Source organism: Crassostrea angulata, unplaced genomic scaffold (genome assembly GCF_025612915.1).
Source record: "Crassostrea angulata isolate pt1a10 unplaced genomic scaffold, ASM2561291v2 HiC_scaffold_74, whole genome shotgun sequence".
Lineage (NCBI taxonomy): Eukaryota > Metazoa > Mollusca > Bivalvia > Ostreida > Ostreidae > Magallana > Magallana angulata.
The window spans coordinates 32,145-57,645 of NW_026441629.1; the positions used below are offsets into that span (position 1 = coordinate 32,145).

The following is a 25,501-nucleotide window of genomic DNA, read 5'->3' on the forward strand; positions in this document are numbered from 1 at the left end:
TAATAATGTTCACCATCGTATCAGATCGTCTCAAACATTCTTATCCAAACTTTATCATATTTCCAACTTAACCTTTTGGAGGTAATACTATACAGACATCATGGTGGTCATTGTAAGTTGTAATATTATGTTAGTTGTAATTGTTGTTACACTTTTATTAACTCTTAACCAACATCAACATATTTTATGATGCATGTACACGTTTTGAAAAAAGTGTCTATACTCTGTCCCGAGTTTTTGCTTCCACCACTTTTTGCTTGATATTTCAATAATAGTAAATACCTTTGAACTCAGACTACGTTCATCGACTAATATGAAAAATGTCCAGATTATTTGTTTTGAAACGCCCCCACTACCGCTTCTGGTTTCAATACACATCCCGAAATTGAAAGTCTACGGAGATTTTGCATTGCAACAACCATTAAAAGCCCGGATGGTAACGTTAAAAAATTGTGCGATGTATTCCGAGTGTATTCCGAATGGAGAAAAGATGTAAACATTCTCCATCATAAATCTCCGTAAGGAATCTGTTTTCGTTCCTGTGATTTTTTTCTGAGTGGAAAGTGATAATTGTTCAATGAAGATATCTTGGATATATTCCCTATTAACGATTCCAACTGTATTTCTTTCACAGGTATGTGTAATTTTATTAAAAATCACCAAAAAGCGATGGAAGCAATAAATTGGGACAGACTATAGTATAAATTGTCGAATATGAGTGTACTGTGTATGAATGTACATGTATGAAAAATTATTGTTATTGGATGAATAAGGAACCATGTTATGAGTATTATGAGGCGATAATCTCGATTGGAGCGTGGTCATATCTGATAAAACCCACGGTCTGAATTGTAGAATAAACCACGCTCCGACCGAAATTATCATCTCTTAATATTTTAAGACAGATTTCTTATAATTATATAATTCGAGCAGCTGTACGATAAATCATAAGAATGTAGAAAAAGTTTATAAGCCATTTTTATTTTTGTTACTTGTAATTATGCAAACCCCCTTTGTTCCCCTACTGTACGCCGTTTTAATATATTGGACTGTACATTTAAGAATCAATTCGTAGTGTTATCACAGAAAAAGACATTGAAAAATGTAAACATTAATAGTTGGTTAGAAAAGAAAAACCTTATTAAATTTTTGAATTTTTTTCTAAAATTGATTTTTTGTAATATTATTGTTCATCGGTCTGCTTTGTTTCAATAATAAAATTATGCTAATATTTAAAAACATGATAACAAATATAAATATTATAATAGACATTGTAATACAATGGTTGATGTGACTCTTCATTCTTCATGCTTCTTTTCAAAGGAAAGTGATTCAAAGCTATACGTAATGCGATAGGTTTCCTGCATTGCAACTGAAAATCAAAATCGTGAATCGATGATGTAGTCTTAAAATACGCTGGCTTTTTAAAAATACAACATGAAACAATCATTAATTACATTGGAAATATTACTGTATGTAAATGGATATACTTACGACTGCATCTCAGTATGTTTGTTTCAAATATTTTGGCTACATTCGGGTATTGTCATATCTGTGACCTGATAATCGATTTAAGATAAGGGTCCTCTCCCTCTAAAAAAATTAAACAACAAACAAGTTAGATGTATATTATAAAACATTGTGTAGTGACAAAATAAAAAGACTAAAGATTGATATATCAGGAATAAAAGCGACATGACTGTATTTATGTTAAAAAAGAAATAAATTATAAATTAATAGTCATAATTATAAAATTCGTTTATAATACCGTATATCAGGTTTTTTCCGCGTGTATCCAATTTCCGCTTTGTTCGCCACGATTTCCGAATCGCGGAAAATATATCAGCGTAAATTTGATACAAAGTGTTGTTCTTATTATATAATTCTCTCTTTCCTTATGAAGTAAACAGGTATGTAAAAGTACATTGAACTGTGTTCAGTAAGTTTAGAGTAGAACTTGCGGGATCGGAAGCGCAGGATAATAGGTATGTAAGACTCATAGTTAATTTAATAATCCATTGACAAGCTAATTAAAACGGTCGCTTTTCTTGCGTAAACCGATGTCTAATTATACCTGAGCTACTGGTATATGTAACGGTACATGATCTATTTATCTATGACTGTTTGCGTCTCTGAAAATAATTATCGGTAATTATTTAACATTAAGGAAATCGTGTAAATGGTTTGTCCGATATTTTTATTATAAAGAGCGGCAATTAAGATACGTTTACCCTCTTACTTCACAGGGTTAAACAATCTTGAATTATATTTTCACTATGAATTTGAAATAGTGAAAATTTCATTCGCGTAAATTTTATATACCGTTCCAGGTTCAGAATCGCGGCAAAAACATGACGCGGAAAAAACCTGATATACGGTATATTAAAATTTAAAACAGAATATTGCTTCTTAAATATGATAAATGTAAAATATCAATATTTAATTGACAAAAGGCGTATTAACTGAATTTGTGATTGTGAAATGTGTACAACATGCAATGAGTGAATGAAGTGTTTATTACACATGTGTTGATGTATTCTTTTTTTTAATGACAATTAAAATAGTTAAGAATAAATAAAATAATAAATCCAGTTAGTTGCTAACATTTGTTTTGGCAAAGATTGCACCAGTCATTTAAGCAATAATTCTTAGATGTTAAAACTGATTGACATTGAAATATCATAGCATACAAGTTATTGTATATAGTAATCATAAATCAAAAAGTAATGATCATACCACACCCTCTACAAGTCTTCGTCTAAAAAAATACAAACGATTCAGAGGATTTATTCATCAGTTTATGACATATATTATATACATGTACATTGTAAAAAAACACATTTTCTTAAGAACCTACGCATAACATTTCTACGGAATGCATACATTACATTAGTTAGATTTTAGTTAAAAATAAAACCGCCTCAATCGGAATAAAGTGTAAAAAATTTATATACCACTGGTAGTTTTAAGCACAAAAAGGGACCATCTGTACAATTTCGATTGTTTGGTTATTAATCGATTTGTCGTAATATCGAAGTTGAAAAATGACTTATTTTTGTTAATTGTTTGTTTGTTTGTTTGTTTTTTTTTTTTTTGCAATTCAAAGAAGTCTCTCAAAATCGGTCAAAAGTTGAATGTTCTTATTTATAAAGTATGCTGTAGCATTTTAAAATATTCACAGATATTCACATTGTCCTGATTAAACATATGGATCGATAAATAAGTTGAGTTCTTCAAATTCATTAAAAATACGTGGACTAAGAAATGATAAAAAATAATCTTTAAGGCATAGCAGTTCTATAACAAATGACAATAAATTCAGAAACTAGGTCACATGTATTTGGTATATTGTTTCAAAAACAACAGAACAGTTAACTTCATCAATTTACCACTACAAGGCGTTTCAAACACACATAACTAACAAGTTAAGAAGACTTCGTGCTTGAAATACACGTAATTTTGTAATCATAGAGACCATTCATTACTCGTTTTGGGCGAACATGTACATATGACGTCATCAAATTATGCGTACTATGCACACATGACCCGATATTTTTACGTGTTTCTCGTTTTGACCTTGAGAGAAAGTCCAACACGTACGTAGTAAAATTGTAACTATGTTTATTAAAAGATTTCACAACACCTATCAAATCCCTTGAATTTTTAGTAACAAATTTTATCAAAATACTTTGTCTTGTAACTTAATTTATATTCAGTGAACGAATTGTGAAAAATACATGTATATCTAGCCACTGAAAGTTGTGCTTACATGTTGTAAACAACATGTTGATCCACGACATATGTTTATTCTTTTATTTGTTTTAAAAAGTAAAAACAGTTTTATCATGTTGAAAAGAAATACCCCTATTAAGCAAAAACACTACGGTGTCAATAATAATATTTTTCGAAATCCAGACTTACCTTCTACTTACCAACACCACCCTCGCATATCCTAATGAGAGAATTACATTACAGTATTTTCATGTATACGTATTATAATTTTTGTTTCGGTTCAGAACAGTTCAAACGGTACTGACAGTCTCTATTACGGTAGGGATACAGCATATCAACGATAAGGAAGTAAACGATAAATTTTCAATGAAAGTTGACATAGATTTATGAAACGAACTAGCAGCTTTTAACCCATTTTTCGGTGCTGGATGCAACAATTGGGCCGAAATTGCAGATAATTTAACGATAAGTCAGAAAGGCATTTTCCTGGACGGAAGACGTTGCAGGGAGAGGACCAGATCTAGAGGACAACTCTTCGCTGTTCTTTTTTCAAGGCAGATGACAGTAAAAAATTGTACAGGTGCATAAATAAAACAATATTTTACCACAATATTTTACCGGGTACATGCATATAGCAAGTGAACCTTAATCGAGCAATCTTATTCATTTTGCTTGACAATATATTTTTGTTCAGTTTAAAAACATCTTCTGCTTTTAAAATCTTATGCATCTAACTATTTTTTTTTTATATTTTATATTTTTATTTTTTTAAATATGGAACTGAAGAGGAATATGGCGAAACGCGGATTTGAATTTCCTAAAAAATGCAGCATAATGCCGTTTACCCTCAAAAGATAAATTTTGTTGATTCTACTATTCTAATATTTTCTACTAAGTTTATTTATCAAAATCTTCTGCAATTGTTTACAATTCATCACGGACAAAAACGCTGAAAATGTTTACATTGATTTGCGACGAATAGATAATGAAATTGAAAAAAAAAAACCAAAACAAAATAAACTCTGATTTGTGTTTACTCACCTGTATTTTATACATACTGCGATTCCCACCAAAATGCCAATACATAGCAACACTACCGGGATGTATTTCAAGTAACCATCTCCACCTATGTGGCTTAATATTCGGAAAAAATATAAACTTCTAGTTTAACAAATATCATACAACATCTATATTTTAGAACTAAGAATACAGTAAGCAGTGTGTTCTGAAGACACCCTCGCAACACGTATGGGTGACTCATTGTTGTTGTTGTTTTTAAGTAAATATAAGAGCACTTCACAGGAACTCTGTGGTGCATTTTCGAAGAAATGTTTTTTAATGGTCCATTCATTTTATAAACCTTGCCGAAACTGTATATCAACCTGCTCATGTTAACCTATAACAGAGGAGATAACTGAAATCAGTTTGCGGCCTCTCAAAACCTTTCAAATTTATTAACTCAGATTATTTTTTTCTGATCGCAATCTCCCTTTAATGGATGGTCAAATCCATCCTTGTCGTGTGACAGAACTTGTTTACTGTTCAATGCGACGCAGGTGCAAAGCGTAATAATCCGCTTGTTGTTACATTTGAATTCAGTACACGTATACGTCGCTTCTTTAAAGAACTTGTCTAACGGCTGCGTTTTAAAAAATAGCATAAAAGTAGTGAAGCTAATTTGTATCTATACGAGTGTAACATAAATTGGGACTCTTAAGGAGGTTGATACCTGATATAATAGTTATGTCAATTATCCGAAAACGATATGGATATGAAGATAGGGACCTAAAACGTTCATTTATTTTATTTATTACCCATGTCACATGCCATTTTTTTTCAATATAGAGCCCCAAACAGAAATGATAATTTTCCTGAAATTTGCGCTAAAATGTGACATGGAAATTGATAATTAAAAGAAATCAAACAAATATATGTAGTTTGAACTATTACATGTATTTGATTATGATTTTAATACAGTATGAAGTTGAACATATGTAGTTACTATAAAAATAAAATATCAGTAAAAGTTTAAAAAGTCTTGCTTTACTGGTTGCTTCACAGGCCAGTACATAACGAACCCACCAAAACATGTTATTAAATTTTGGAGTAATTAAATTATAACGCAAATAACAACAATAATAGTAATGTCATCTTTCCAAACTTTTGCATACAAAGAGACATACAACTAGAGCAAAGCTCGTGGCAAAGCCACGAGTAGGTTTTCCGTTGTTGCTGCGGGTTAAGAATATATGTAATATGGTGTCAAACGATTATAATGACTAAACTTTCTGTTCTGCTTTTGTTATCAAAACGTGTTGTGATTGAAAGCCTGTATATAAAATGTGTTTTGAACAAGACAGGAAGAAAATGTTTTAGGAAAACTATTTGTCGAACACAGTCTGAGTAATCGTTTCAAAAATTCTATAAAAAGTGAGATGTTTAATGGCGAGTTAAATTTTCAAATGGTAGCAAGCATTGTTATAAACAGTATGTACTCATGATTCATGTCAGGAATTGCAGTTTCTTTTTTAAAAACCTAACCCGCCTACAAAACACGTAACCTTTTCTCTAAGATAACTTGTTTATTTAAATCTTTCTAAATTTTTGAAGACTATTTGCAAGTTTACAATTGTTACGTACTGACAACATTTAGTAATTAGTCAAAATTGATGGCATCTTTGAGATTTTCTACAGGGAAATGTGTGTCGTCTGATATTATTTAATGATACGAGTAGATTTGGACATTCAAAATAATATATAATCAGCTAAAAAAAAGATGAGCGGGAGAATTTTTGCAAAGGCGAGCATCTAAATTTTACACCAGGTGGTGCTGTTTCATAGAGACACCGCTATGTAATGTGAATTAATTAACCTTATTTACAGAAATGAATAATACTTCTCTCGACGATATAATAATATGCAAAATCCTTATTTTTATGTCAGTGGGTTGACTAATTAAATTAAAAAAAAAACTTCAATTGCGCTTGGGTAAATTGGAATTCTGGGAAGGAATTAGACAGTCCGTGTTAGAGAAATTTGAAGAAGTTATGAAACTGGTCAGTTTCTAGATCAAACTGTGCATTGATGTATTAAAAGATTATCATTGGTATGGTCTGTAGCCATGGTCCGGAATCCGTATGTGCAGTCATACATTGTATGTACATTGATACACCTATACCTCCTCACCTACAGCCATACAAATGAGGGTGCAACCTTCATATACACAAGCATATTAGTATTATAGTTCTGGAAACTATTTATCTTGTATTTTAATATATTGGGTATTCATTGTTCACATAAAAGCCACCTATATTCCACTGGCTGTAGCTAACCTTGTAAGTAAATTAAGTTGCATTACAACCTCATAATACACAACTTCAATTAAAAGTTGTTTTTTTTAATCAATTTCCATACAATTAGCAATAAATAAAATTCCCAATAACGCACATCTATCTCACTTAAGTGTAACTTTGAGAATTTTTAAGCGCATATATTTTTGGGAGGCAGATATGTCGCTATATTATAGTCTGCAAGTCAAGTGAATTATCATGGTCTTTCAAAGAAATAAGAAATCCGTCGACAGTTGCAGTACTTTGATGATTTCTATGGCGATCGACTGCATTGCATAATGTAGTCGTATTTCCCAAGAAAAAAATTGTCTTTGTCTTCAAACTTTTAATTATAATATATCACGAATTATTATGTTCATAACTATAAAAGTTTAGCGTGTTCAACAGGTTAATTTATTAGCCACATTCTTAGGTTACGATTTCACATCTTTAATGTGAAGATGATTGACTTCGAATAATAGTCTTATTGTTTATAAAAGCACCCTTCCAACTGTTACTCAACTACATATGTTCTGAGTTGTGTGCGCTGAAGCGACACAAGATCTTCGGTCGCACGTGGCGATTGAATTAACACAGACTGACCGAATAAACACACGGGTGGGAAAATTAAATACGTTGAGGAGAAAATGTTACACATGAGAAGAAGTCACCAAAAATGATTTTCGACAGATCTGGATATCTTTTCGCCAATTTAAAAAAATCCAGCGCGAGCACTTGTCAGAGGGGCGGGAGGAGGGGGGACACAGCACTGAGTTCGCTTCCACACTGAAACGAACAACCATGTAGAAAAACTACAGAGTGATTAATATGTGTCAAGTTGTTTAAAACTCATGTGAATATTCTTTTAAATAATTATAAGAATGCCTCAATTCAGGACATTCTTTTATTGTGCTAGCACCTACCTCAAACATGTAACATGGAACTTTGATTATAATTTGATTTGATTTTTAAACTACCTTGTACGCTATAGTATAATTAAATCAATGCTTAATCAACTGTACAAGTAAAATAAATTTATTTATTTTCGTCTTAAATCTATATTATAGTTGAAAACATAATAAAATATAGTTCTGTCCGTGCAAAATATGAAACATGAACGCGTGATAAGGTACATGAAGAAGAACACGAGCCGACCGCAGATCACTTGTCCACTCGCGCTGGATCTCCTCGGCCATGTGCGAGGGATAATCATCATTTAATATTTGTGGGGGGGGGGGGGGGGGGGTTAAATTTGTTTAGAAATATAAACCAACCATTAATTTATGTCTAACTATGTTTCCGATTTGGAGTAATATCTTTCATTAATATTCAGTTACACTCAAATTTTAAATAATACAAATACAAGATGGACAAACTTTAATAATATAAAATTAATATAAAATTAAAACAGTTCTTGTATTTACGGCTATATAAACTCAAACACATTCATCTTCATCTAAGTGTGGGTCGCGGTTTGCGAATCCTGTGTATTAGATAACCGCTTATCGCTAGTAGTGCAGCCGTGGCTGATCTCCTCAGCCGTGGACGAAGGATAGATTACGTAAAGGTATAACGCACAGACACGCACATCTCAGAACCCAGGAAGATTTGAAAAGTTTGCAGTGTAATTACCGTACTCTATCAAATAGAAGTTCTTTATTTTAAACTTTTTTTTTTTATTATTTATTTCAACTTTGAGCAATAAGCTCATCAGCATTAAACATAATAACATTTATAAACATATACTTAAAACCGACAATTGATCTATGTCTGATATTGCTTTAGATTGAGAATGACATTGCTTTTATTAATTAACTGAACGATTTCTTAAATGACACCCAATCGTTTATTCCATAAACTTTTATGTGTAATCAAAACTACAACAATTTTTGAGTTCGCGACTACATAAACTTATTTGTGAGAGACGCAACTCTCGTGTTTTAGATAACCGCTGACAGCTAGGTAGCCCAGCCGCGACCATGGTGACCGATTTTCTCGGCCGCGGGCGAGGGAGAGTTTCGTTAACTTGGCCAAATTGCCGCGAGTACTGGTCAACACGTATTACTTTTTACCCGAATATTATGCAATAGCCGAACACAAAAACAGTTTTATGAGATCAATAAAGTCACAAACAACATTTTTTGCAGCGACGCCCATATCGAAAAATTTACCGTTTTAGAGTTATGAAGCAAAGATCTAAAAGGGATCTAGACCACTAATTTTAGGGGCTAGCCCCTTTTTTATGGTATCAAATGAAAGCTCTCCATATTCTGCACAACTTTTATTCTATATGTGTCTAGAAAAAATTTACAACTAAAAAGTTATTGAGCAAAGATATAAGCAAAATTTAACATTTTTTGAAACATAAATTTCGATGTAATTTTTTAAGCAGTATACGTGTGTTAATCAAACATGTAAAACTAGGAGGACAAAGTTCAAGATGTCTACATGAAAGATTTGTAAATTAAAACTACTTGCTACGGATCTACTCGGAGCCTTTGCAGGTACACGAGACCCACTAAAAAATATTCAAAGGGGAATAACTCAAAACTGGAAGTAGCGATTTCACTATATTTTTTGCTAAAGTAAGCTATTGTCATTTACAATAAACTCTGAAAATTTGAATAAAATCTAATGACAAACAAGCGAGATATTACAGTTTAAAGAAACGTCTAGAAGAAAAAGAAGAAGAAAAATAATAATGAAGAATTTCCAACAGAATCAGTACAAGGTCTTAATTAATTAATGTTTCATTTAAAAACAAATCAAGTAGGGGTCACATCTCGAAAATTTGGAATATAGCATGAAATAAGCTAATTTTTGACTAAAATTGGAGTTAATTTCTTCTTAGCTTCTATAAAATATAAGCTAAATATGCCAAAATATATCGATAGAAATAATAAAATATTGTTTAAATATGTTTTTTAAAACATTATGAATAAATCGTAATACACAAACTATCTAGAATTTCGGTATGCGCTGAAAATTAGGAAGCTAAAGTACTAGTACTCTAAACCTAGTGAGTTATGAAAATTGTTCATTTCCTTCTTATATTTACATTCTACTGTGTTTTTCCATTAAATTCCGTGATGGTTAAATGCCTCTAAATGCAACACCTATTAACTGCGTATGAATTTACGAGTAATTTACATAAGTAGTTCTCAAACAGTGATTTCTATGTTATCGGTTAAAAAATGTATTTTATGAATGTTGTCAAAACACCATGTTTTATAAATATTCGACAAAAAAGTTGACTTTATTGTAAAAAGCAACATTTCAAGAGTTATTTATCATGGATTATATTTCCATGCTCGTTGATCTCATCTCAACAGTCTATGTGAAAACCAGTTTAAACTGGTTTAACAAAACAGTAAGTAAACAATTGATTTCTTCAGTAAGGGAATGTAAATATAAGTGCTATAGAAAACCTTCTGCCAAAAGTATAGTCCCGTTCTAATCTCTGTTAAAATGTAATTTTTCAAAACCTATTTTATTCAATAAAGTTTATTGGCATTGTAAGATATGAATATCCTACTAGAATTAATATTTGATGCAGATTTTTCAGACTATAGGTGACCCAAAATGGCTACCCAAAACCCAAGAAATAATGTCAAATAAATTCATCAAGGTTACATTAAACTACCTCTGTTAGAGGTAGTTTGATCATAGATCTTCTCTTTAGAAATATCCTAACGAAAAGCATTCTTTCCAAATCATTAAAAGAACAGAAAAATTGTAATACTTTCAATTAGAACGAATGGTTTGCAAGTAATTATAATATTTCGCCCATACTTCTATGCGTAACCATATACGTACGTTATTTGAATATATATATATATTTAAGAGTTAGTACATTACCTTGATCTAACTATACAAATAAAAAAAAAATCCTCAAATGATATTCCAAAATCGTTTAAGGTGACCTGCTTTCTATAATCTTCTTATGGTTATAAAATATATATATTGGAAGATAAATGTAGCTTATCTGAAAATCAGGAGTCCTTAAAATCAATGTTGAGATTATATGCGTTTTCAGACAGACGGGTGCCGATTAAGGAATGATAAAATACCGTATGTATGCTTACAGATAGGCTGAAGTAAGTAGTTTCAAAAAATAGCATCATTTTCATACATTTAAGAAATTTAAAACAATATATAACGCTATTAATGAATATTCGTATACATGCTGCTAAGAGAGGTGATTATCATTAAATTTCATACATACCTTTGTAAGACTGGACTAGTGTTTGACATCATTAAAACGATAACTTCCTGTAATTATTTTGTTTTCGTGATTTTTTTCCTTTTGAATGGAATTTGGTATACTTTCAAACAGAATCAACCTGTCCGATATATGTAAGTTATATGCATTAGAATGATCAAAATGAAAGTAAAATATATGATAAGATTGTCAAGTGACAGAAACACTAATATTTAAAATTATCACAAAGAAATAATGTACAGAGAAGTGATTTTCAAATAATACAAATAAAAATAAATGATGTATTACATTTTTCTTCTTTTCCCCCCAATGAATAGTTTTAATATTTAAAAAGTTATATCGGTTTTTATAGCACATTTGTATAATTAACAATAAACTACAGTTGGGACTTGTTTAAATAGTGCAATGTCAGTGTTTTGGGCGGTACGGTTAATATTTCGAAACAAATGTAAAATCGTTTTAGAGTAAACAAGTGAAAAGCTGTCAATGTGACAGCAAACCGGGTTTTCTTTTATGTGAACTGTATCCATAATCCATGACAACCCATATCCAGTGAAATGGTGTACCCTATATGCAATATTTTGCCAAAAAATGAATAAGTTCAAAAGCTGGTATTTTTTTCATAAATTATCAGAAATCAAAATCCTAGCAATATGCACACCTCTGATATATGTACAATTGATCTGCAAAAGAACAACTTCCTATCTTGAAAACTGTAGGAGGAGTTATCCGTACAATGAGGGTACCGTATATGCCTGATTTTGCCAAAAAATGACTAAGTTCAAAAGCTGGTATTTTTTTCATAAATTATTAGAAATCAAAATCCTAGCAATATGCACACCTCTGATATACTGTGGAATCATTAGAATTCGAGGTGGCTCAATGTTCGTGGTATTCGTTGGTAGCCATCACCCACGAATTTACATCATCCACGAAAACTATTTATTAAAGATTTAGTTTACCTACTGAAACCGAAAACCGACGCATCCACGAAATTACATCCCCATGAATAAGCAAAAATCCCGCAATCCACGAAAATTGGCCCCCACGAAATTAAATGATTCCACAGTATGTACAATTGATCTGCAAAAGAACAACTTCCTATCTTGAAAACTGTAGGAGGAGTTATCCGTACAATGAGGGTACCCTATATGCCAGATTTTGCCAAAAAATGACTAAGTTCAAAAGCTGGTATTTTTTCATAAATTATCAGAAATCAAAATCCTAGCAATATGCACACCTCTGATATATGTACAATTGATCTGCAAAAGAACATTTTCCTATATTGAAAACTGTAGGAGGAGTTATCCGTACAATGAGGGTACCCTATATGCCAGATTTTGCCAAAAAATGACTAAGTTCAAAAGCTGGTATTTTTTTCATAAATTATCAGAAATCAAAATCCTAGCAATATGCACACCTCTGATATATGTACAATTGATCTGCAAAAGAACAACTTCCTATCATGAAAACTGTAGGAGGAGTTATCAGTACAATGAGGGTACCCTTTTGGCAGCCGCCCGCCCGCCCGCCCGCCATTTTCACCATTTTAATAACCGGATTTTTCCTTCGGAAAACCCGGTTAATAAAACTTTTAAAAATCGCTCACAAATGCATTATGTAAGTAAAGAGTCAAGCAATAAAGAATTGATTTGGATTAGAAAGATGACATCAAAAGAACAAAAAAAAATAAAACCATCAAATGGAAGAAACGAACAAAATGCTTATTGGCAAATTTCAAGAAAAGAGACTTTATACAAAAAGAAATACTGGGTATTTCTTGAATCGGCAGATCGTTTGTTTTTAAACAAAAGAAGAAATGCATCGTCAATATGAATGCGGTATACATGTCAAGTTTTCGAGACACTGTCGTGAATATAACTTAAATGTCATCAAAACTATATGAAGAGTCTAACAATGACATGATTACTTAACATTGCCGCACGTCGCCCACTCTGACAATTATTGTTTTTACCAATTAAACATGTGCTTAAGAAAGAAATTAATTACATTTTTGATTTGATTATTTTCTTTATTTTTTTTTTTCACGCTGTTTTATTTCAGTACATTTCAACCTAAAATTAATAATATTTCTCATTTAATGAGAACATTTTTTATGTTCCGTGCAGTCGTCGTACATGTAGAAAAGCCGTCGGTACAATTGACTCGTGGGGCAAACGTAGGTTAATTACACGATAATCGTATTAGTAAGATACAAGCAAGGCTCCTACCGGCGTTCCATGTTGCAACCCGTTTTCAAACGCAATTGCAGGTGACACTTACGACTGGCACGTCAAACGTCAGTTTGTCATACGTTGCACTCTTAATCACTTTAACAAGATTTTGAACGCTACGATCAGTTACGGGAGTCCCGACTGACAAAGCTCTTAGCACACGCACTATCACCGGACATTTACGGCCAGTTGTGACTGAGGCTCAAGCTTGCTAGCAGCATGCAGACCCCGCTCTCACACCGACCTCTTATATATATACTAAGTACATGTAGGCTTGCAACATCAGGTGATAAACTGATAATGATTAATTATTAATATCACATGTACAAACTAAACGTTGGTCGATTAGTAAAAAATAATAAGAAATTCATATTCAATACTTATAAAAGTGTTTGAATTTAATGATATTATTATATAGATCATCACAATGAAAACGTTGAGGTCGGGTATGCAACATTCCTAAACAGCGTCAAAAACGGTCTGTGTGGCTTTAAAGAAAGAAAATTCACCGTCTGGATTGTTATCTTTCAATTTTATCCAAACCTTTACTTGTACATTATCTTTTTGTTACGCCTAAGCGAACTTATGATGTGGTATTACCCGTATCTAGTCTGCTTAACTGTCAGTCACCTCTTCAAGAAAGACTTAGTACTAAGAAAAAATCCAAGTTGACAAAATTTTCATTTTTTGGTATTAATAATGAAAATGATTAAACAAACGCCGAACGAGCAAATGACATTGATAGAAGAAACATGATATTAGGTAGTAATACATGGACAAAAATGTTATACATATACGTATGTTACCTTAAAACTAGACTCCGCTCTGTCCGATTGTTAGTATTTCATCTGAAGCGGCTGACGGTTCGATACTGTTTTTGTTTCTATACAGGCCGATGTTGAATTCAAAGAGTTAAATTTCGTAAAAAACTTGAAGCATAGAAATTCGATCTGCTATGTGCGATCCTTGGTATTCAAACTATTGTCTATTTAACTACATTGTTTTTGTTTTGTTTTACTTACATGCAGAGTTGATATATGCTCAATATTTTTTTCATTATTGTTTACTTTGATAATGACCAAAACCTGATATGATGACCTTTTTGTACAGCAAAGTTTGTGTAGCCCGTAGTTCTAACTAGGAAAAATAATGGATGAAAATTACAGATATTCATAGTACGTATCACTTGTTATGCAACATGCATTTGAATCAAATGAAAGTAGGTAAGGATTTATTTCACCTGCAACTAGTTTAAACTTATAGAAGTCTAAAACGCAGTGATATGCGATTGCTCACATGTAAAATGAGTAAGAGCATTTCGAACACTTTGCATCTATGTTTATATGGGCACAATATAACTTCAACGCATAGGTAACTGTCTTCATCAAATTCCTACATATTATTAAAACACAGATATGCCCTTTAACCCAAAATTCCAAAAAGTCACATGTCATCAATAGAATTACCGATACACTGTATTATTGACGCCAATAGCTTTAATTTAATTAGGTTTCGGTTTATAAAATGTGTGTGCCGAGGTAAGGATACAGAACCTTTACACGGGTTAATTACGCTAAAGATCTAAAAAAAAAAAAAAAACTAGTAGGCCAATTGTTCTCGAACAATTAGAGGTCTTTTCATCTTAATGTTTTTTTAATGGATTACTAGATTGCTCAGTAGGTTTTACAAATTTTTTTATACCTATAATATATGTTGTACTATAAAATGGGAAAACCACAAAGCCATAAAATGATAAAGGAATTAAAAGAGTTGTTTATTTTTTTATTTTCAAGCCATTTTTTTAAGAATTCCAAGTTGTATATATCGTAAACATTTAGTAAATTACTTTTCTGAATTTTTTTCCACTTCCTCTGAACAAAACTTAGCCAGTGAATATTCTTTACACAATCATATAAGCAGTACACCTAACAATAGTAGAGAGTATTCTAGAGGCTAGCTGTTTTTGTACAAAATGAATGGGTTGAATGTAAGAACAAGTTCCAATTGAGTAACCACAGGACTTGATATGATACCTGGCTGACCCAGTTAAATACCCTATTGCGCAATTCAGCAAGCTATTAAAACCCTTACTATAATTCAGTATTTAAAAAAATATGAAAATTCATTCATGAATAGATTACCAAATGCACTGACCTTTAACCTTTATGTCATTTTGTTTGGCGAAGGTAGACGCTTCTATCCTAAGATGTTGAAGTCTCTATGATAGATAGTAAAAAATTTGGAAGTGATTTTATCGAAGTTTCAATACTTTCAGGGGCAATAACTGCTAGAAGGGGGCCTCAGATCCTTTCGGTATGATTGATTGAAGAACTCTTTAAGTGAACTGAATACATTGGTAAACGTTGCAAGTTTCTATCTCTTATGGTTTCAGAGGAGTAGCGATAACAAGTACATGTATTTACTATATATAATAGTGGCAATAACTCTGTAATTATTCAAAAGTGTGAGTCAAGGGGCTATGTTTTTAAATGTTAAATTGTCTAGCACCCTAAACAAAAGAGATCTAAAAACTCGTTAATTAACAGATTTCCAAATGACCTTAACCTTTGACCTTTATGTCATTTTGTGTAGCCAAGGTAGACGCTTCTATCCCTAGCAGTCCAAAGTCTCTATAAATAAAAAAAAACAAGAGGCCAAGGGGCCACATCGCTCACCTGAGCAACAATTGTCTTAATTCTGATTATATTAACATTACAGTATCAAAATATCTTGACAACTAAGTACAGTAGATCTTGTTAAAAAAAATTGAAAATCTGCCAATTTTTATCCACCTTTTCTTTTGGTAAATACGAAGCTCCTTTTGTTGTTGCACCTGTAAGAAGATTTTTCTCTATTCCTATATACCCCCCCCCCCCATTTCGTGGCCCCACTTTTCTCTATCTGCTATCACACAAAGTACTGAGTTTTGGAACGAAAACTTTTCCAGAATGTTTTTAAAAAATTTCTCTATATATTCCTATGTAAAATTTCAAACCGCCATCCCGGCCTTTCCCTACCACTAGGGACTGTGATTTTGCAAACTTGAATTAACACTACCTGAGGATGCCTCTACACAAGATTAAGCTTTTCTGGCCAAATAGTCTTTAAAAAGAAGATTTTTAAAGATTTTCTCTATATATTCCTATGTAAAATTCATCCCCCATTGTGGCCTCACTCTACCCCTGGACTTTTATTGAAACAAACTTGAATTTATATGATCTGGGGATGCTTCCACTCAAATTTGGGATTTCCTGGCCTGATAGTTTTGACAAGAAGATTTTTAAAGATTTTCTTTATATATAAAATTTGATCCCCCATTGTGGCCCGCCCTACCCCCGGGGACCATGATTTCAACAAACTTGAAACTACATTATCTGAGGAAGGTTACACGCCAATTCGAGCTTTCTTGGCCGAAAAATTTTTAAAAGAATTTTTTTTAAAGATTGTCTCTATATATTCCTATATAAAAATTTATCCCCCAATTGTGGCCCCACCCTACCCCCAGGGACCATGATTTGATCAAACTTGAATTTACACTACCTGAGGATGCTTCCATTTTAATTTGAGCTTTTCTGGCATAATAGTTTTTGAGAAGAAGATTTTTAGAGATTTTCTCTATATATTCCTATGTAAAACTTGATCCCTCAATTGTGGCCCAACCTATCCCCGGGGACCATGATTTGAACAAACTTGAATCTACACTATCTGAGGATGCTATCATTTTAATTTGAGCTTTTCTGGCCTGATAATTTTTGAGAAGAAGATTTTTACAGCATTTCTCTATATATATTCCTATGTAAAACTTGATCCCCCAATTGTGGCCCCACCCTACCCCCGGGGACCATGATTTGCACAAACTTGAATATACACTACCTGAGGATGCTTCCACTTAAGTTTCAGCTTTTCTGGCCTAATAGTTTTTGAGAAGAAGATTTTTAAAGATATTCTCTATATATTCCTATGTAAAAAATTATCCCTCAATTGTGGCCCCACCCTACCTCCGGGGACCATTATTTGATCAAACTTGAATTTACACTACCTGAGGATGCTTCCATTTTAATCTGAGCTTTTCAGGCCTAATGGTTTTTGAGAAGAAGATTTTTAAAGATTTTCTCTATATATTCCTATGTATTACTTGATCCCTCAATTGTGGCCCCACCCTATCCCCGGGGACCATGATTTGAACAAACGTGAATCTATACTATCTGAGGATGCTTCCATTTAAATTTGAGCTTTCCTTGCCTAATAGTTTTTGAAAGGAAGATTTTTAAAGATTTTCTCTATATATTCCTGTGTAAAACTTGATCCCCAAATTTTGGCCCCATCCTACCCCTGGGGACCATGATTTGAACAAACTTGAATCTACACTACCTGAGGATGCTTCCATTTTAATTTGAGCTTTCCTTGCCTAATAGTTTTTGAGAGGAAGATTTTTAAAGATTTTCTCTAAATATTCCTATGTAAAACTTGATCCCCCAATTGTGGCCCCACCCTACCTCCGGGGACCATTATTTGAACAAACTTGAATCTACACTATCTGAGGATGCTATCATTTTAATTTGAGCTTTTCTGACCTGGTAGTTTTTGAGAAATAGATTTCTAAAGATGTTCTCTATATATTCCTATGTAAAACTTGATCCCCCAATTGTGGCCCCTCCCTACCCCCAGGGACCATGATTTGAACAAACTTGAATCTACACTACCTGAGGATGCCTTCACATAAGTTTAAGCTTTTCAGGCCGAATAGTTTTTGAGAAGAAGATTTTTGAAATAGACCAACAAATTTTCAATAATTCTCAATTATCTCCCCTTTAAAGAGGGCGTGGGCCTTCGTTTGAACAAACTTGAATCCCCTTTACCCTGTGTTGCTTTGTGCCAAATTTAGTTGAAATCTGCCCAGTAGTTCTTGAGAAAAAGATGAAAATGTGAAAAATTTACAACAACGACGACGACGACAAAGACAGACAACGGACAAATTGTGATCAGAAAAGCTCACTTGAGCCTTTGGCTCAGGTGAGCTAAAAAAGTTGGAAGTAATTTAATTGAAACTTAGATACTTTCAGGGGCAATAACTACTTGAAGGGGGAGTCGGATCCTTTCAGTATGAATAGATTGAAGAACCGTCTAAGTGTAATGAAGACATTGGTAAACATTCCAAGTGTCTATCTCTAATGGTATCAGAGGAGTAGCGATAACAAGCATTTCCTGCTCAAAGGGCAGTCACTCTGTAAGTACTTGGAGTTTTTTGACACAGGGTCCATTGGAATCATAACTTTTAATGAGCAATTACATAAAGTTTAAATTGTTGGGATAACTCTAATAACAAAAAGTCACTTCGAGGTAAAAAGAAAAAGAAGAAGAAGAACTACATTGTAGTATACTAATTTTTCTCGAACAATTCGAGGTCTTTCCACCTCATTGTTTTTATGTTTGAAATAAGATTGCTTTAATAGAATGAGTATTTTTTTCTGCGTTACTTCATAAAACAAGTGTCAAACGATTAAGTTTGCAATTTTTTTTATTCTTGACCTTGACCTTAGACCTTTATGTCATTTTTATCTGACAAGGTAGACGCTTCAATACCAAGCAGACCGATGTATCTATGTTTATTAATTTAAAAGTTATTTGTGTTTTTATTGAATGTTCGAAACCTTCAGGGGCAATAACTGCTAGAAAGGGACTTTGGACCCTTTCGGTATGAATAGATTGAAGAAGCGTCTAAGTGTACTGAATACATAAGTAAAAGTTTCAAGTCTCTATCTCTAACAGTTAATCAGAAGTAGCGATAACAGCATTTTGTTCTAAAATCGTTACATGGTAAAGGTCAAAGGGTTATGTTTTGAAATGTCTTAAGATGTCCTACTACATCCACAAAAAAGTTTTTCTGTACCACCCTAAACAAAAGAGATCTAAAATTCTTTAATTAAGAAATTTCTAAATGACTTTGACCTTTGACCTTTATGTCATTTTGTTCGGCCAAGAATGACGCTTTCATCCCAAGTGGTTTAAAGTCTGTACAACAAGTAATAAAAAAGTTGAAAGTGATTTTATGGAAATGTAAATATTTTAGGGGCAATAACTACTAGAAGGGGGGCTCAGATCCTTTCAGTATGATAGACTGAAGAAGCGTCTAAGGGTACTGAAGAAATTGTTTAAAGTTCCAAGTTTCTATCTCTTGTGGTTTCAGAGGAGTAGCGATAACAAGCTTTTCGTAAATAGGGGCAATAACTCTGTGATTAGTTAAAGGAAGGACCCAAGGGGCTATATTTTAAAAATGTCTTATGATGTACTATTACATTCATGAAAATGTTTTTCTTTACCACCCTTAACAAAAGAAATCTAAGAAACTCATTAAATAACAGATGTCCAAATGACCTTGACCTTTGATCTTTATTTTGTTTGGCCAAGGTAGACGCTTCCATCCCAAGTGGTCCAAAGTCTTTAAAAAGTTGGAAGTAATTTTATAGAAATGTAAATACTTTCAGGGGCAATAACTACTAAAAGGGGGCCTCAGGTCCTTTCGGTATGAATAGATTGAAGAACTCTTTAAGTGTACTGAAGACATTGGTAAAACTTCAAAGTCTCTATCTCTTATGGTTTTAGAGGAGTAGCGATAATAAACTTTTTGTACACAAGGGCAATAACTTTGTTAGTTCTGGGAGTTATCAAGCAAAGGGTCATTTGGTACCAAACTTTTAATTGCCAATAACATAAAGAAAAAAAATGTTTCAATATCTCTTGAAATGAAAAAGCTGTCCCTGGAAAAAAAGAGAAGAAAAAAAATAATGTTAATTAAAAAAACATAAGAAAGGTCTTTCACCTGAAAGGTGGAAAGCCCTAATAAGAAACACTAGTAAGCTAATTGTTCTCGAACAATTAAAGATCATTCCACCTTAATATTTTTAATGAATTGCTAGGTTGCTCTATAAGGTATACAAACAATTATTATTCCTATGATACATGTTGTACTATAAAAAGGGAAAACCACTAAGCCATAAAATGATAAATGATTTTTAAAGAGAGTTTTTTTTTTAATTTTTTTTTTCAAGCTTCTTTAAGAATTTCATGTTGCATATATCGTAAATATTTATTATATTATTTTTCTGATTTTTCCCCACTTACTATGAACAAAACTGAGCCTAGTAAATATTCTTTACACAATTATATAAAACAGTAAAACTAACAATAGAATATAGTGTTCTAAAGGCTTGCTGTCTTTGTACAAAATGAATGGGTTCACTGTAAAAACAAGTTCCACTTGAGTAACCACAGGACTTGATGTGATACCTGGCTACCTTGCGCAAGGAAATCGTTTTTAGTTATCGTCTTTGTTACATTTTTGAAAATAATTTTAAATGCATATTTTTACAAATCTGTATCTTATCGTCAGTTTCACGGTCCTATCAATTGGTTCTCGTTTATAAAACACACATGCTTTTATGTTATTGTTGAGACTAACATTAAAATGGAAAATTATGTCAAACATGTCTCTAATTTTTTTTAATTTTTTTGAGACACTTTTTATTCAAAATGGAACGCTTTGTCACTCTGAGTGGTGTTTAGTTTCGTACATGGATTTTTTATTCATCATTTTTTATTAAAGTATGGTATTTCATAATATCAAATGACACCCTATGTATTACAGCAATCAACTGAAGGGAAACATATTTATTTTACACACACACTTCGCCTCGCCATCTATGAGATTGATCAACCCAATATATTTCCGTAGTGAGTCAGTAACTAACCTAATAAGTAATAATATCTTCTCAGTCAGAAATAAAACAAATCCACTCACTTACCAATTACAGTAGCAACATACATATTTAGTGCACATTTCTAATTTTGCTTAGAATTACTTGAATGTTTAAAATTGTTTTATTAGCTACCAGGTAAAAGGTAGGTTACTAAACAAATTAGAGAAATCTAATCATAGTTTTCATAGTGTCAATGCATTATGATACTATGATTATATATGCTTTTTTCAATAAGATTTCACTGTTTGTCCGAAATAGCCGCTTCTTAAAGGCATCAACATAATCTCTAACCAAAAAATCCACAATGATTGCAAACTACAATCTTAATCATACCTATCATAAATCTGTACCTATAGATTCTTTAATAACTATGATATTTTATGTTCTTTTATTTTGATAAAAAATGATATGACGTAAAAAGTTAACAAAAAAGCAAATGTGTAAGTGTGAAATTGTATCCACAATAAGATTTCTGAAACGCAAAAAAGTTTTGACCGTCCTTTACACTTCATTTCTTGTTTAGGTAAAGGGGGAATCTTTATAAGATCAAGTGTGTGTGTGTGTGTATATATATATATATATATATATATATATATATATATATATATATATATATATATATATATATATATATATCCACAAGTGTATTTGATATGACGATATTAGATTCGTAGTAGTTATACCTAGCTATATTTTAATTGATGTTCCCCGTAAATTTCAATCTGGTGGCGGAACTGGTATGTTGTTTAGAAACACGCTTCAAATAAAATTAGCTGACTCTGGACAGAGAGATTCATTCGAATAGCCATTGTTTGAATAAGACTTTTATTTGAAGATTATACACATTCTGATAGTTTATCGTCCCCCATACTCAAGAGCGCATCCCGTGACCACAACAGCATTTTTTGGTGAATATACACGTTTTCTGGAAGATATAATAACAACACATCGCATTAACATTGATTACAATAAAGTTAATGACTTTCATGTAGACACGATGGCATTAAATGAAATGTGTGGTGTCATTGGATTGTGTCAGCTTGTTAACTGCCAAACACATCGATCCGGAAACACACTTGATCTAATCATGATACGAAACAACGATAAAATTGTTTTGTCTGAACCAATCGAAAATTTTCAGATTAATGATCATAGTTTCATTCATATCTATGTATCTCTTCCCAAGCCTAAGATAATCAGGGAAACGAGGAAAGTTCGGAAACTCAGTGCCATAAATTCGACAAAATTTATGAACGATCTCCTCCAGTTCAATAAAAATGCAACCAAACATAAAAAGTTGGAAGATTTAGCAAAATATAGAAAACATCTCAGATACAACAAATACAAGCACATTAATTCGAACATTACTGAGTGTGGAAAAGATGCATCTAAAATGTATAAACTTGTGTTTGGATTGATAGGTAGAACTAATAGTAATCCCATGCCGCAAAGCACAAGCGACGAATCACTAGCAGACGAATTTAATTCATTATGTCTCCCCTTTCAAAGGGGAGACATATTGTTTTTGTCGACTTTCTTATTCTTCTTATTAAGGTCTTCCGTTTCCAACGGAAGACCTTATTGTTATTCTTCGGATTCTTTTTCTTCTTCTTCTTTTTTTTTCTTAACACTTTTTGTGCACGCGATATCTCTGAAATGGCGCAACCGATTTACACGAAATTTTCAGATCTTACTACCTATGTTCTGAACCTTATCGGAATTTTTTTTGGTTGATGACGTCATATCCGTTCTTAAGATATTGGCATTTTAAAGATTTTTAGGGGGTTGGTTTGTCCAAGAGTGTTCTCATAAACTACAAACGATATCAATTTCAAAATTTCAAGGATGATAGACAAAAGATTGTTTGTATGCACAAAAGCATTCCTGTTTGCCTAGCACAAGAAACGCCGGAGCTCGGTAGGGCTCGAAATTTGAGATTTGAAAAGCGTCGTGAATTTTCGTGCTTTTCTTTGTTCATCTCCTTTCTGGAAAATATTTTGTTATAACATATAATGTAAAAAAAGTTTAAATTTACAAGACCTTTTAGCTGAAATCAAAAAAAAGGGGCTGGCCCCTTCGATTAGGGACCTAGAGGGATGTAAAGTCTTTAATCTATAGCTTTTCACCGAGGGATATTTTGTAATAAATTATAGAAGCAAATATGTTTATCGTACAGTTATGAAGCCCAACAGTATAACGATGTTATCATGTGTTACGTAATTAGGGGTTTTTAGGGGTCAGAAGTCCAAAACTTTGATGCTCAATATCTCAAAATGGAGGAAAATTTTGAAAAGTAATATTGAACAAAAGATTCTCAAAATATTGAGCTTAACAATAGTCAACCATAATTTCTTTGTTATGCAGTCTTTAAAAGGACTTAGAGGGTCGGCCCCTAAAACGACCCTCTCAAGATATCTCGAGAACGGTACAAAATTTGTAATTACTTTTTGAACAAAAAGTGTTTGAATTGACAAGAGCTTTCATTTGAAATCATGAAAAAGGGGCTGGCCCTTCAAATAAGGGGCTGAGAGGACTCTAAAGTCTTTAAATGATAACTTTTTACTGTGAACTATTTTGTGATACGCTATAGAAGCAATTATGTTTATTCTAACGGTATTCACCTATACATGGCAATTGTTTACTCCTATGTTACGTAATAAGGGATTTTAAGGGGCCAGAAGTCCAAAACTTCGATGCTCAATATCTTAAAATGGAGGAAAATTTTGATAAGCAATATTGAATAAAAGATGCTCAAAATATAGAGCTTAACAATAATCAACCATAATTTCTTTCTTATGCGGTCCTTAAAGGGAGTTACAGGGTCGGCCCCTAAAACGACCCTCTCAAGATATCTCGAGAATGGTACAAAATTTGTAATTACTTGTTAAACAAAAAGTGTTTGAATTGACAAGAGCTTTCATTTGAAATCATGAAAAAGGGGCTGGCCCTTCAAATAAAGGGCTGAGGGGACTCTAAAGTCTTTAATGATAACTTTTTACTCTGAAATATTTTGTGATACATTATAGAAGCAATTATGTTTATTCCAACGGTATTCACCTATACATGGCAATCATTTACTCCTATGTTACGTAATTAGGGATTTTAAGGGGTCAGAAGTCTAAAACTTTGATGCTCAATATCTCGAAATGGAGGAAAATTTTGATAAGCAATAAAGAACAAAAGATGCTCAAAATATTGAGCTTAACAATAATCAACCATAATTTCTTTGTTATGCGGCCCTTAAAAGGACTTACAGGGTCGGCCCCTAAAACGACCCTCTCCAGATATCTCTCGAGAACGGTACAGAATTTCTAAACACTTCTTGAACAAAATATGTTTGAATTGACAAGAACATTCTTATGACATCTAGAAAAAGGAGCTGGCCCTTCAAATAAGAGGGTGAGGGGGCTCCAAAGTCTTTTTTAATGATAACTTTTTACTGTGAATTATTTTGTGATACGTTATAGAAGCAATTATGTTCATTCTAAAGGTATTCACCTATATATGGCAATCATTTACTCCTATGTTATGTAGTAAAGGATTTTAAGGGACCAAAAGTCCAAAACTTTGATCCTCAATATCTCAAAATAGAGGAAAATTCTGGAAAGCAGTATTAAACAAAAGACGCTCAAAATGATGTGCTTAACAATGTACAACCATATATTGTTTGTTATCTGGACCTTAAAAGGAGTATTAGGACCAGATATCAAAACGATTTTTCCCAGAAATCTCAAAAACAGTAACCAATTTCTAAACACTTATTAGCGGTACACAAAAACACCATTAAATAGAATGAATGAAAAGGAGCTGATCCCTCAAACAAGGGACATTTAAGGGATAAATAGTTTTTCACCCAATACTCTTAGATCCCGCCTCCTTTTCCGGATAAGTTTCGTTGGCGCAGATCAAGAACAAGGTCATTCCATATTCTAAAAATCGGACGGAAGACCTCCTCGTTGCTCGCAACGAGATCGTGTCTAGTTAAGGTCTTCCGTTTCCAACGGAAGACCTTATTGTTATTGCTTTGTTTCTTTTTCCCTTTTATTATTTTTTTTTTCTTACGCTTTTTTGTACAAGCGATTTCTTGAAAACGGCTTGACCGATTTTCGTGAAAATTTCAGATCTTGTAGATATTGATAAAAACCTTATATATAATTTTTTTATTTTAATAACGTCATTTCCGTTCGGGAGATATTGACGTTTTAGTGATATTTAGGGGGTCATTTT

The 25,501-nt window shown here is 32.6% G+C and overlaps 1 long non-coding RNA gene across 1 annotated transcript; it reads right to left on the reverse strand.

Annotated features, from left to right (window-relative positions):
• Window positions 1-702: 702 nt before the first annotated feature.
• Window positions 703-14,458, reverse strand: LOC128168970 (uncharacterized). The gene is made up of 6 exons (XR_008241478.1): window positions 14,324-14,458; window positions 11,287-11,404; window positions 4,774-4,866; window positions 2,737-2,758; window positions 1,495-1,593; window positions 703-1,372 (listed from the first exon to the last, which is right to left on the reverse strand). It is a non-coding gene; the product is annotated as an uncharacterized LOC128168970 (long non-coding RNA).
• Window positions 14,459-25,501: the final 11,043 nt, after the last annotated feature.